Source organism: Zonotrichia leucophrys, chromosome 3 (genome assembly GCF_028769735.1).
Source record: "Zonotrichia leucophrys gambelii isolate GWCS_2022_RI chromosome 3, RI_Zleu_2.0, whole genome shotgun sequence".
In the NCBI taxonomy this organism is placed as follows: Eukaryota; Metazoa; Chordata; class Aves; order Passeriformes; family Passerellidae; genus Zonotrichia; species Zonotrichia leucophrys.
This window is the reverse complement of record NC_088172.1, coordinates 14,579,515-14,593,136: the sequence shown is the minus strand read 5'-3', so window position 1 is coordinate 14,593,136 and position 13,622 is coordinate 14,579,515. Positions and strand designations below refer to the sequence as shown.

At 36.3% G+C, this 13,622-nt stretch overlaps 1 protein-coding gene across 2 annotated transcripts in view; it reads right to left on the bottom strand.

Moving 5' to 3' along the window:
- The window catches only part of BCKDHB (branched chain keto acid dehydrogenase E1 subunit beta), a 109,107-nt gene that overhangs the window by 31,901 nt on the left and 63,584 nt on the right, over positions 1-13,622 (bottom strand). The gene's annotated exons all lie outside the window — the stretch shown is intronic.

Below are 13,622 nucleotides of genomic sequence, written 5' to 3'. Positions count from 1 at the left end.
TTTGTACACATTAAATACAAAATATATAATCAGTGTAACAGAGAAAACCCTATTATTTTACCACATTGGATATTCCTCTGTCCAACAAATGTCATATGCATGGTAGATATTAACATATTTATATCTTTTAAATTAATCAATTCCTGGGAAAGCAATGTTTTTAACCACAGGAAGCTCAAATTATGTATTCACAACATCACAGAAGTCACACAACTTTCTAAAAGTTACGTGATTGAAAGGTTCCCATGAAAACTCTGAATTCAGTATGGAAAGATTTCTGAAACATAGTTCTCAGACATCCTTTTTTGCAAGCCATCCTACCTATAAATAATGCTTGCTCAGGGGCAAGTTCAGCCCATAGGTAAGCAAATAAATCAGAGGAAGGGACAGGAAAATAATTTTTATTCTAAATATTAATTTTATCTCTACTTCAAAAAACTCATTATATTAGCATTATAGATTTCTGTATCTATTGGCATAATACACATGCAAGCCAAGTGTCAATCTCTATCCATGGGGAGGCAAATTTCATCAGCTAAATTTGCAAACCATGAAAGACATCACTGTTAAACACAAAAGTGCTGCTGCCTCAGGAAATAAGATACTCCCAAATCTACAAGCCATTTTAAGAGAACCTTTCAAACCACACAACTTCACATCTTCTTATTTCCAAAGCACTCTAAATTTAAAGAAGTTCTGAAACCAGTAAATAAATAGTCAGATATGGACAGAAAACCCAACACCTTTTCAGTCACACAATCATGAGTGCAAAATTGCTGGGTAAAAATCATATCTCTCTCAAAAGGTAGAAAAGCTTCTTTATAAAGAAGTTTTGAAATGTTAGCTATGCCAAAGTTAACTAATGATGTGTTCATCTCAGTGGTTCAATTACTTTCAAACAGAAAACTTAGATACAGACCTTCCCTTTTTCTTTCAGTACTTTCTTTTGAAAAAGTATCTCTGTGATTATGACATTTTTCTCTCATTTATTCTGCAGATGATCTATGGACTATCAACTTTAAAAGGAATAATCAGGAGATTAGATTACTTTAGAGTAGATTAGATTAACCTTTTTCACTCAGTTTCTTGAATGAGAACCACTAAGAAAAAGAAGCAAGCAATACTGTTTCAGTAAGCTTCAAGACAGATGTGGATTGATTTTTTTTTTTTTTTCATGTCAGGCCATGTATTTAGGTAACCAAATACAGACTTCTTAGTCTAACTACAGGTATCTTATAAAGGAAAAAACCAGACACCTTTAAAAAGAAAACTTATATGAGAAGGACTGGAAAACAGAAGACAGTGGAGTCTCACAAATAGCTTTTAAAAACAAAGGCTAAAATAATAGAATTTCTTTTTCTGATTGTCAGTGACAGAACCACCATAATTGTGGCATATTTTTCAGATGGTTGTGTGACGCCCACTGCACTGCACTGCATTGCCTATTAAAACTTCCAGCAAGGCAAGACACACTGGATAATGAAGATTCCTTCTTTACTGCTGCTTTTATCATTTCATGTGGCATGGGTGTAATTTTGAACTGAATCACTGTGTTAAGGAACACCGAGTTCTCACAAAAAATGTACTTCAATTTGACTAATAGGGCTTAAAAGAAGTGTGCCCAAGCTACAAGTTTACTCTTACAGTTGGATGCTACACAGCTTCATTTAGGTCTCCCAGTATATAGTAAGTACTGGATATTCATGCAATATAAAGTACAAAGCCATAGAGGATCCTGATACAATGTTGATGAAATCAACCAAATTAGAGCAGAACAATTACATGTTTCCTCTCTAGAACACAGAGTGATATATGATTCTTATGCATCTCTCAATATTATTCCTAATACTGCAATATTAGCACACAGTCTTGGCATATTATTTCTTGGCACTTTTTAGCTATTTACTTATTGCAAGATTATTCATCAATGCACAGCAAACCTAACCTTGTTGGCTGAACAAAAGAAGGTACAAAAAAGCAAAGCACTAGAGTCTTTGCTTTAAAGAACTAGAGCTTTCCAATTGTACACATGTGCAACCAGTCAAAGAAGAAAACAGGTGATTCTTAGGGCAAATCATCCTCTCCATGCACTGATATATAAAAGAATACTAAAAATGGAATAATAAAAAAGAGGTATTCAGAATGAAATCTTAATTTCACAGACTTCATCACCAGGGCCTACATTTGCACTGTGGGCAACTCAGAGCCAAGTCAATAAAGCCAGAGACACGTGGGGATTGAGAGGATATGGTATCCACATAAGAACTGAAATCTGTGCAGCTTGTGTTGCCTACCACCCCCTGGGAGAAGAGTCAGGTCTTTTTTTAATGTTGCTTTGAGTAGAAAGTCACATTTTATCTATGTTGCTTCCTAATCTGCATTACTCCAAATGTAGGACAGCAGTTTCTTTAATATGTAGAGAAGAAATGGCATGTTTTCACTAGATATAGGGAAAAAGTGAAACACTTCTGTGCCCACTTAAACATCTATTCAAGAAGACATTTGCACGCCTTAGACACCCAAGTTACTGTTAGTCATTTGCGCACACTTAGTGCTTCAGCAAAACACAGCTGGGTGATGAGCATGCCACTTGCTGGAACATGGATAAAAGGCACATCTTCAGTGATGACAGGGAACAAAATATTTTTTCCAAACAAATGTATCTGAGGAACAATTCCAGCCTCAGCTACACAGATCAGCTTTTACAGAAACTTCAGAAACTTCTATATGTAGATTAATAAAAGATGGATTTGGCTCTTTGTAGAGAAACTTTTTCAGTTTTGAATGTTATTTTATAAAATTATTCCTTCAGTGTTTGGCAAAGAGGAAGCAGCCCTCCCTCCCTCAGTCACAATGAGCATTGAACCTTCACCAGCCTTTTCTGCTTGTGAGATAAGTGTCATTATAGAAGGATTTGTGCTGTGTGTGCCTGGAACTTTGTCTCTTGCTCACCATGATCACTGTTAAGTGTGGCAAGAGTAACAAACATTTCCAACAGGATGCAGACAGATGCCAGTACTGCTATAGCTCTTCCATAAATGCTGCCTTTCAAAATCCCACAGTGGTAGCAAACAGCACAACTACAAAAAGCATCACAGGCATGGCTGATATACACATATGAATTATATGCACAACTAGGAGTACCTTAGCTCATTCTCTTTTGCTGGTGTTACATTACAGAATAGAGCTTTCTCTAGCACAGATCTTGTCACAGGTAAGATCACAGGAAGAGAGGGACACACAAGGTTCTCTCCCAGTGTGGTTATTTTTGTCATGTAATGGACCGTAACTGTCCTTTTCATTGGAAATTAGCTCCAGGCTTACATCTGCTATTCAGGCATTTTTACCTGCCTTTAATCACTTTTGTAGCTTAATTGCCTCACTGTAACTGCTAGATCCCTGCATGATTGCAATGAACATGTATCCATTTGCATTCAAAAGGACTGTTGGACAAATAAGACTATTTGAAAATTTCTTTCACTATGCCTACCTATAACAGGGAAACTTGGCACTGTCATAACTTATCCTACTGTTGTAGATCCAGATTTGAGGCTTTAAGCCAGGTTTGATATCTGGGGCACTGAGAAGCTGTGCCTGCCCCAGGGAGATCAGGCAGTTTCCTTCTCAACAAAGCAGCAGAAGCTCCTAGACTAGTTTTTTGAGGTAACAAAACTGTACCCTCCATTTTGTCTTCTATATTAAAAATCTTAATGTAGCCAACAGCAACAGTATAAAATTCACAGTACTCTGGAAGAGCACAGAAGCTCAGAAGAGCTCAAGAGGCTCTTTTTACATCTCTTCCTACAAATATATTCATCACAGAACTGAAATAATTTGATTTTATGAACATACATAAAACATCAATAAATACACACACAGTTTTACAGGCCTTTATGCAATTATTAAATTAAACCTGCAAGAAAATTAAAAAGGCAAAGTTCCTTACATATTTCTTTTTATTTTTAAAACTTCATTGAGCCATTAACATAGAAGGATAAATTTTTCTGTGTTGCTCTATAATTTTTCCCTATTCTCAATAGATTTTTATATGCTACAGGCCACTCTTCTCTAACCATGCTACTCTGCACTATGTCTGTTGCTCTAAACTAATAGTCTAGCCAGATTATTTCCAAAAGCCATATCAAATATGAAAGACCAGGAAAAAAACAGAATATACTTGCATGAATCAGCACTTTACAACCCCAAACCAACAGACTAAAATAATTTTTTCAGTAAGTAAGACAAGGTAGTGATTGTATGGTCCAAGGAAGTAAACCTGACATGCAGTGTAATTAAAAACCTTCACATTTTTCTTTACCCTGGCTTGCAAGGGTGCCTTAGTATGTTTTAACTTGTTGTACCTGTGGCTAGTAAGGGATTCTAGCATCCCACTGAGGCATTTGGAGAAATTATGCCAAAGGCTGAGTGACTTTCACCACCCAAGTAGTTTTTTACAGCTCCAGGGCACTGAAAATTGAAAGAAAGGTCATTATTACACTTTAAAGGAGACTCCTGGGCTCCCTATCATAAACTGCTGTTCAAAGCTCTTACTAGTAGTTCTAAAGCAACTCATAATTTACTAGGAATTAAAGATAATGCCAAAGAAAATAAAGCAAGTTACACATGGTATTGTTCAGCTTTCAGACAGGAGAGAAACTGATTATCCTTGAATTAGTAGGTGCTCTGCAGAGTTGCCTTATTCCAGAGCCCTGTCACAGATCATCTGTAATTGGACTAAAGTCAAAATTTCAAAAAACTTAATTTATATTAATTTTCATTAAGCAACGAGTGATTTGACAGGGTGTAATATAAAGGCCTGCTGAGTAATAGGCTTATCAGGGACCCAAAATTGCTAGAGGGAAGTTCATAGTTCTGATGTTCTCCTAGATCATCATTAGCTGTATTTACATATCAGCTAGATCTGCTGACATTACTGAACTACAATATGGTATTAGAGGGAAAAAAAAAAGGAAAAATATCACTGGATCGCACAGCAAAAAACATAAGATCAGTGCAGTTCAGAAAAGGTTTTTTTGCCCTCCCCACAATTAAAACCATTTCATTTCTATCAGCTCCATGAGCTATCAGAAATGTAAATGCTAGAATCACAACATGATTCTAATCAAAACAGTTTGCATTAAAACTGTAAATGTAAATTCTAACTTAAAGTAAGTAAAAAAAGGTTCCTTCCATTAGAAGGATTCCTGACAACTAGAAAAGTGAAAATGCAAAGGGAAGACAGTGTACAGAAAATAGAAAATTTAATTCTGCCTCAGTGCCCATGTTTTTGGTCTTTTTCAGAATTAGTATATGGAAGACTAAACACATTGTTTGAAGTTATAAATCACATTGAATGAACATGGATGTATCAACAGGACAATGATGCTGGAGCTCAGCCTCAGGCATATGAACATTTGCATGCCAAATTAAATATTAGAACATGGAAAAAATGTCCTCATTGGATACACCAAGAGCACACTTTATACTCTACACTTGAGTTATTAGGGTGAATCAAACACTGAATTGTTCAGTAGTTAAAACTTTTGATTTCACTGAACCACAATGACTTTCAGCATATTCTTCCACTTTACCACTTTGTATTGCCCAGGGATAAACTTGTTCCTCTTCAGGAATTTGCATTTAAAAATAAAAGTACTTGGCTGCACAATTCTGTACCCCACCAATACAAGGAAAACTAGTTCTGACAGGAGAAGACAAACAGGGTTTGACACAGCTGGAAGAAATGCTAACACACAATGCAGCTGAAAGTGGGACAGGAAAGGGTTATTTTGTTTCAATCCCAAAAGCTGTTGCTCAATACATCACTTGAAAATAACTCCATAGAAAGCATTCAAGTTAACCCTCAGTTTTAAAAATGCTCTTTTCTCAGTTGAATGCTTTTGTTAAAGGTGCCTATCTTGCAGGGCTTTGCCTACCATAAATGGCAGCCTGGAGAAGCAGGCAGTCACAATCTGATCACTGGCTTGAGCTCTCCCTGTTCTATCCATGGTGAGGTGTTCATGGGCACACACCCCCCTTCCAACCCATCCTTTCCATCTGTGAACTCTGGTCCTGCAGCAGCAAAGCTGGCCTGTGCAGCACACTCCAAAAAAGCAGGCATTTATCCACATACAGTGGGAACAGTCCCCCAAAACTTCACTGCTGGACTTGTTCTCTCACTTACAGAGGACTTTTAGTAAGGCAGACCTTATTGTTCTCCTCTCCATTCAGTGCCTATGGAAACTGCCAAGCTCCTGTCCCATTTTTCATGTAAACAAACAGCTTTAGCCCTATAGCACATGGGAAAAGCTTACTTCAACCCATATTTTTTAGGCAGAACAGACCTAAAGCCAAGTAGATGGGGCACAGTCACATAATGCAGAAATCCATGTCCAAATCAGTGCCAGTGGGATTCAAACATGGTTTAATCATTTGCTGCCAGAAGAACATGCCACAGGTGGCTGACTGAAACACCACCTGAAGGCAAGGCATTGGTTCATGTCCTCTGTCACCCATGGAATGACACCGTGCCCAAAGCCGGGAGGAGCGAGTGTGCACGAGCAACCTTCTGGCTGGCTACTCTTGGCCCACGCGCCCACTCCTGTGTGGACTTCTTCATGAAGTGCTTCACAGAGCTGAAAACACTTCAAGCTAAGCTGCAGATGAATAAGACATTTTGATATTTGTTATGTCTATAGAGACTGGACTAATTGGACATGTAAACACTTAATGCTTTCATCTTTACAGAAGGTATTCTGGGGCTCATTTTATGAAAATCCACCACCATTTTTGAGCACTTCATTTCCCAATGTTGAATCTTGTTTTAGAATTTGAGGGGTGAGAGCTTGTTTTAAGAAATGTATTTGGGAGGTTTGCACAGTACAGAATACAGTGTCCTGCTCAATATTTGGCTACACTGAATTCATTAAATCACTCTTCTCTGCTCAGTATTGAATTTATTCCAGCCTAGAGAGAACATAACAGTCCCTTGTAGCTGAACTATAACATATGCCACTATTACAATCATTTGCTGTTTTCATTGTAGAAGAATTTGTTCTTCCTTATGTTCACTAAAATTAAAGAAGCATGTGTAAATTGGACTTTAACACATGATAACATCAAACAAAATATCCTAGAAGTCCATTTCATCCTGTACTGAATTTCTCACATCTTCTACGGCATTTCCTAGTTATTAACCAAGACATCTGTATATGTATAAGTATCAGAAGGTAAGACAAATGAAAATTAAGATACTTCCATGCAGTGAGACAAACTAGAACAAGAGACTTTTGTGCAATAGCCAAAACAGTTTCGGCCTCATAGATTTAGTGTGAACAAAGTCCCAGGCACCACCCTGTGAACAGGCATTGCTTGTTAGATTTTGGCTCTCTTTTAAATGTGATACAGGTTCAGGAAAATGCCATCTCTGCCTGACAATCACAACCACCAAATCCCAACAGTTGGGCTCACAAGCCCAGGACTGTGCAGGCACTACAACAGTGAGGGGCAATGCTCCTCCACAGGGCACACGGTGGAGTACAAGGCACAGAATTTCTTCTTTCTTATTTACAAAAGAAAACAAACAAAAAAAATCCTAAATGTTTACTGCTATATCCAAGCTCTTTAGAAAGCTCTTTTAAAATAAAGAATAACTCTCAGTTTGATAATTAATATAAACTATTCACACTAAATTCTTACATCAAATTCCTAATCTGAAAGAGAATTTTTAAAATACTGATTTTACTGAACTTTTTAGAATCACTGTTGAATCTTACTTTTCAAATATTTTTCATAATGCATAAACCTTTTTTTTAATAGATGAATAATAAAGATTCATTTCCTTTGAGAAACCCTGGGTTTGTAACATATTGTCTATTCACTTTTATTTTCTACATTGTGTAACAAAATATGCTGACATTCAATGCTATGCAAGACTCCAGACTTGTATAGCAAAAATTGCTTCTAGTTCATCCTGCATCATAAACTGGGAGTTTGCTGAACTGTTTAGAGTCACATTTAATAAACACAGGCAACATTTTCATGTACCTTTGTCTCCAGTCACTGAATGGCAAGTTTATGCTGGTACTTCCCTTACTGCTCCCAATCCCTCACTTCAGAAATAATCTTATTGGTTTTCATCATTATGGCTTATTTCTGTATACTCTGATTTTCTTTTCCTTCAAATCCCTGTTCTTTTTTGTATTGCTAAACAATTTATGACCACCTTGAATTTACTTGCCTGTATTCTAGCTTCTCTTTATATTCTATACTAATATTTTCTAGATCACACTCCTACTGACAGAAACTGATGGTGTGATCTATAAAACCAGACTTTTATATTGCAGTTAGTGATTGCTGCTAGATGTGCCAAAAGAGTGATAGTGAAAGTTAAACAGAATAACAAATGAAGCACCACATTGTGTCAATATTTCATCTCTTCCAATTCTGCTGCCTATTGTAATTGTGATTTACTGTATTGTAATTGTGTCAAAGGAAGTTAAAAAACATTAATTCAGATGTGATAATTTTCTTACATCAGCTGAAGTACCATACTGCTGTACCTGTATGTTTTAGTGAGCCTTTTTCTTGGATATTTATGTTACATTTAGTCCAGAGCCTCTTTCTTTAGCCATCCCATTAAATGGCACTCAGTGAAAAAAGTCTGTGTGCTATGAAAAGCTGTCCAGGCCAGCCTCAATTATTTTTCTAATCAACTCAGGGAAATATATTTGAGTCTTTTTATTATTTCTCCAGTTGAATAGAGAACAATTAAAATTTCCTTCATTTCCATAATTATGTAGTTCTAACAATTTGTACCTCAAGCTCCTCCAGTTTCTTAACACACACACACATTCCATTATGTCTCAAAGGTCAGTTCAAAAGGCAATTTGTTTCAATACACCTTGTGAGAATGAAAACATTTACCTATAAATGAAAAACAATTACAACAGAATCACTGCTTTCAATAAAGTCAGACTTTAATACCAGTTTACAGCCTGTTCATTAAAGTAAGATTTCAAGTGTCACCAGCACAAAATCTGATGCTATTGACCCTAACTTAAAAATCAATCCCAAAGTTATTCATTAGTTCCTTTGGCACTAAGTACAAACACAGGTGCATAATCTGAAACTCAAACCTGGTCCCATGGATATTTCTAAGTACTGCACTATATTCACTTCCTCAAAGCACCACAGAGACCCACCGAGGACTGCAACAGCTTCCTTGGAAACCCCACCTTAACTTCTACTCATGGAAAACTGAAACAATGGAACTATTTGGAAATCTCAATATCCCAAATTCTAAAGACACATAATGCAATGTTATGAAGAAGTATTTGGGACAAATATTCTGAAAGCATTTTGTTGGAAAGGTGAAATTTTTCATTTAAGACTGTGTAAAATAATAGTTACTCTACACAGTTCCTTTTCAATATCAGTCAGTACCAGGTCATTTTATTTCAAATGTTCACACCGCTGAAGTTGTTACATTTCTTTTTCTTGTTCTTTTACTTTTTTGGGCATATTTTTCTCCTATGGCAACCTGCTTTAGGATAAAAATGCTGTGAACTCTGATGTCTTAAAAAGCTATTTCACGATACACCCACTTTTCCTTTTCCTGAAATGCTTCTCACAAAACCAGCTCATCTAATAGCTTCCCCTAATGCCACACTCTAGCAGAAAATTACACCACTTACTGGAGATTAGGCCTTATTTTGCTGTAGGAGAAAGAAATCTAAAGCACTGGTGATCAAACAGTCAAACACTGTTATATCCAATTTATAGATACAGAACGCAAGATTTGAAAAAACAAGATCATGTAACTCAACTCTCAGAAACAGGTTATTTCACTGAGTTTTCTGAGCCCTATCCTCTGACTGATACCAGTCTTCTGGGTAATTCTGAGAAACACACCGAGTCCTCTGGAAGGGCTCCTGAGGACTGAGCTGTGCTCACCTGAGCATTTCTTGGGTAGCTGACCCAACATCCCCTGTGCAGGCAGATGCCCAAGGACAAAGTACTGACCAGGCAGTGAGAAAAGAAACTGTGCTAAAAACAGGAACCGCAATTAAGTCAGAATTGCTCTGTTCCTGCAAGAATGATCATCTGTGCAACTGTCTACAAAAAACAATGTGCTAACTTGTTACTTTATAGACAGCAAATTTTACTCATACACATTTCTTTTATTTTAATAACAGCATATATTTTCATGGTGTATCCAGCTATAATGGCATCAATGTAAGCAAAAATCAAAATTCCTAAATGAAAATTTAAATTCCTTAAATGAAAACATTTAAAATTATTAGAGTAATTTTCTATTTTTAGTAATTTCAGACATTACTTACAGAGAATGGCTAGAAAACCACCAAGATCTTCCTAAGATGTACATTTCCTGTATTTGCAGGATAAGTGCCAGAGGTTATATGCTACTTCCCTGAATTTATTTCAGCTCTATCAGAAAATAGCAACCACCATGAAGCCACAATACAAGCTTCCTTTTTATCCCTTTCTCTCTCTGTTTTCCCATATCTGTGTTTCCCCAAACCACCTTGGCTCCCACATCTCTCCAGCTTTGATTCCTTCTCTAAACATCCCACAAGGCTTGAATGATTCCAAAATGCTTCCTCCTGCATTCCATACCAAGTTCCCAGTGCTGGCAGGCAGCAACTCTGCGAAATAATCTGAAGAGTCTCTTACTCTTTGTGCTAGCTGCTCCATCCTGCCTGGTTCTCTTTTCTTTTTTTCTTTAATTTTTGTTTTTAAACAGGACACAGTTACTGGGTTTATGTTTCTGTGTATTACAAATGATTAATATACTGATGATTTCCACACACAGTTCTTTATTATTTTGGAAGTGACATATCAGTGGACTTCTCTCCCAGTGCTTCTCAAACTGTGCTTTATTCAAGTTTAACCCTTCCTCTGCTGAACAGAACAGTTTTGCAAGCTTTGATACAGAATATAAAATATTTGGACTTTTAACTGCACCTGTATTGAATTTGTGCTGGTATCTGTAACTCACTTCAGAATAGCCATTGAGAGCACATATGAAATACTGGAACAAAGGGCAAAGTTTTGTCATGTAGAGTTTTAAGAAAATCATGTTTTCTTGGTTTTAGTTTTACATCTGAGCAGAGCAAATGACCACTTAGTGCAGTAACATGCCCCTTTAAAATATTCTGTACTCGACACACAACAAATCTGATTTAACATGCTCTCCAAACGCTGCTTTTAACCTCTCATATGCAAAAAGGAAAGTATTCAATGTATTTTTTCCTATAGTTCGTGACTGAAAGCCATCATTACCATTTGATCTCTTTTCCTTGAATTGCATATCACATGAAGTGTATGTGACCACTAACTTTTAAAATAGCCTATATACTTCTATTCACCTTATTTCTGTGATGAGACCTCACAGCAAGGATGGAATAACAATATGGAAACTAACCATCTAATCCAACTGGGCATATTTTATTGAAGTCTTATTGCTTCCATGTGTTAGAAGAAACTAAAGCCAACTGCAATCCCCAATTTTTGGCATTCTCAGTATGCATTGTATCCAGCAAAAGAGAATTTCACTTTTTGTTTTCATTTTTACAGCACAGTGATATTAGACATACAGACTTAACTCGATCATTAAGAAAACAAGATTTTTAAGTGAATAAGAAAAGCAAAGTCTTTATTATGCCTAAAGCAATACTGTTCTTTAAAAGTTGTAACTTTTTATTTTAATCTCTTTTGCAGTATAATCTTTAAAGAACTCATATCAAAATTTTAGTATGGGTGATAGAATCTTCTAGAATGGAGATACATAGTAATTATAATATGGTTATAACACAGAGTCAAGTCAGGCAATTTATATGAAAGAAACTTGTCATGGATAAATGCAATGCCAAAGAGTTATATTCAAATTTATTCTGAGGGAGCACATGTAATAGACCAATATTTCTTAAGATACAAAGCCTAGTTTCCTAAGAAAGATGAATATAAAATTATGAGCAACTATAATAAAACAAGTATTTTCTTTTATTATTGACAGAAATAAATAGCCCTCTACTAAAGCATTTTCCACTTTGTTTTCTAAACAAGTGATATTTGTCAGATATACTTCTGATATGAAAAACAACACCTCAAGCAGGATCAATCAGGTAAGTGGCTTTCTCAGTGGAGATCAGAGAATTAAAAACTAATATTGTAATTTCAGCAATATATTGGGCATCCCATGTTTTTCCAATTATATTTGCTGATAAGATTTTTTTTCAGCTCACTTTTTTATCCACCACATATGCTTTCCTTAGTTATTTGGAAGATTTTAACTTTGCTGCTCACCTTAGAATATCTTTCTCCTCAAGTGTTGATAATAATACAAGATGCTAGAAGACAGGCTCTTTTGTTTGAGTCTATTTCACATTTTTGTGAGAATTTATAAAGAAAATTAATTTCCTGCACTCACAGCTGGCAGTACCTTATGGTTTTATTAGTCCTAGTTTAATCAGAGGCTGTCTACTGAAGAAAGGAGGTCAAATGCTGATCATTTAGAAGGATGAAAAATCATAGAATGGTTTGGGTTGGAAGGGACCTTCATCTCAATACAGCTCCCTGCCATGGGCAGGGACATCTTCAACTAGACCAGGTTGCTCAGAGCTCCTCCATTCAACCTGGCCTTGAACACCTCCAGGGATGAGGCATCCACAGCTTCTCTAGAAACCTGTTCCAGTGCCTCACCACCTTCACAGTAAAGAATTTCTTCCATATATTTAACATGAATTTCCCTTTGTTCAGTTTGAATCCATTACGTTTTCTTATCACTAAAGTTCCTGATGAAGTGCCCTTCTTCAGCTTCCTTGTAAGATACTGGAGAGCTGCTATGAGGTCTCCATGAAATCAAATATTTGGTTCTTAACACAGAAAACATTTTGGTAGAAAAAATGAATTTAACTTAACATGATTACATTAAAATTAGTTCAACTACTCTTTAAAAGAAACTGTACCACCAAGTAAAGAAACATAGTATTCTGATTCCTTCTGCATATTTAATTCAGAATTACACTCCCAGAACTATTCCTTCCCATAAAAAGGCTAATTACCAAATTTTAATAACTGCCTACATGGTTTATATTTTGAATATTGGGAATTTTAAAATCCTATTTCATTCTAGTCCTTTAATTTAACTATCCTAAAATAATCAAAATAGAGTCATCAAATAGCGATGTACACAATTTGGATGTTTCCAGAAACTGTAACTACTGATGTGCACAGGAAAGAAATCAAGTTAAAGGGGAAATTTCCAGGGAGGTACAGGTATAAAACTCATCAGAAAGCTCAGGAGGACTTCCAAAACCTAATGCTGCAGCTGTGACACTGATGGACATCTCAGCCTTTCCAAGCTCCTCTGTGTGCACGAGCTTGACACGTGCATGAGCATCACCACAAACACGTGAACAGCTTGTGCAGACTTTTCTCAAGAGGTCTCCGAGCACTGTGTGTCACACTGTGTTGTACTGTACTGGACATGAATGATTTTCCTTTGTCTGATTTCAACATTCCTAGCATGCATTTTTAAGTAGCTCAAGGGATAAGCATATGAGAAAAATAAAAAAGAACATTAAAACCAGACTACACAT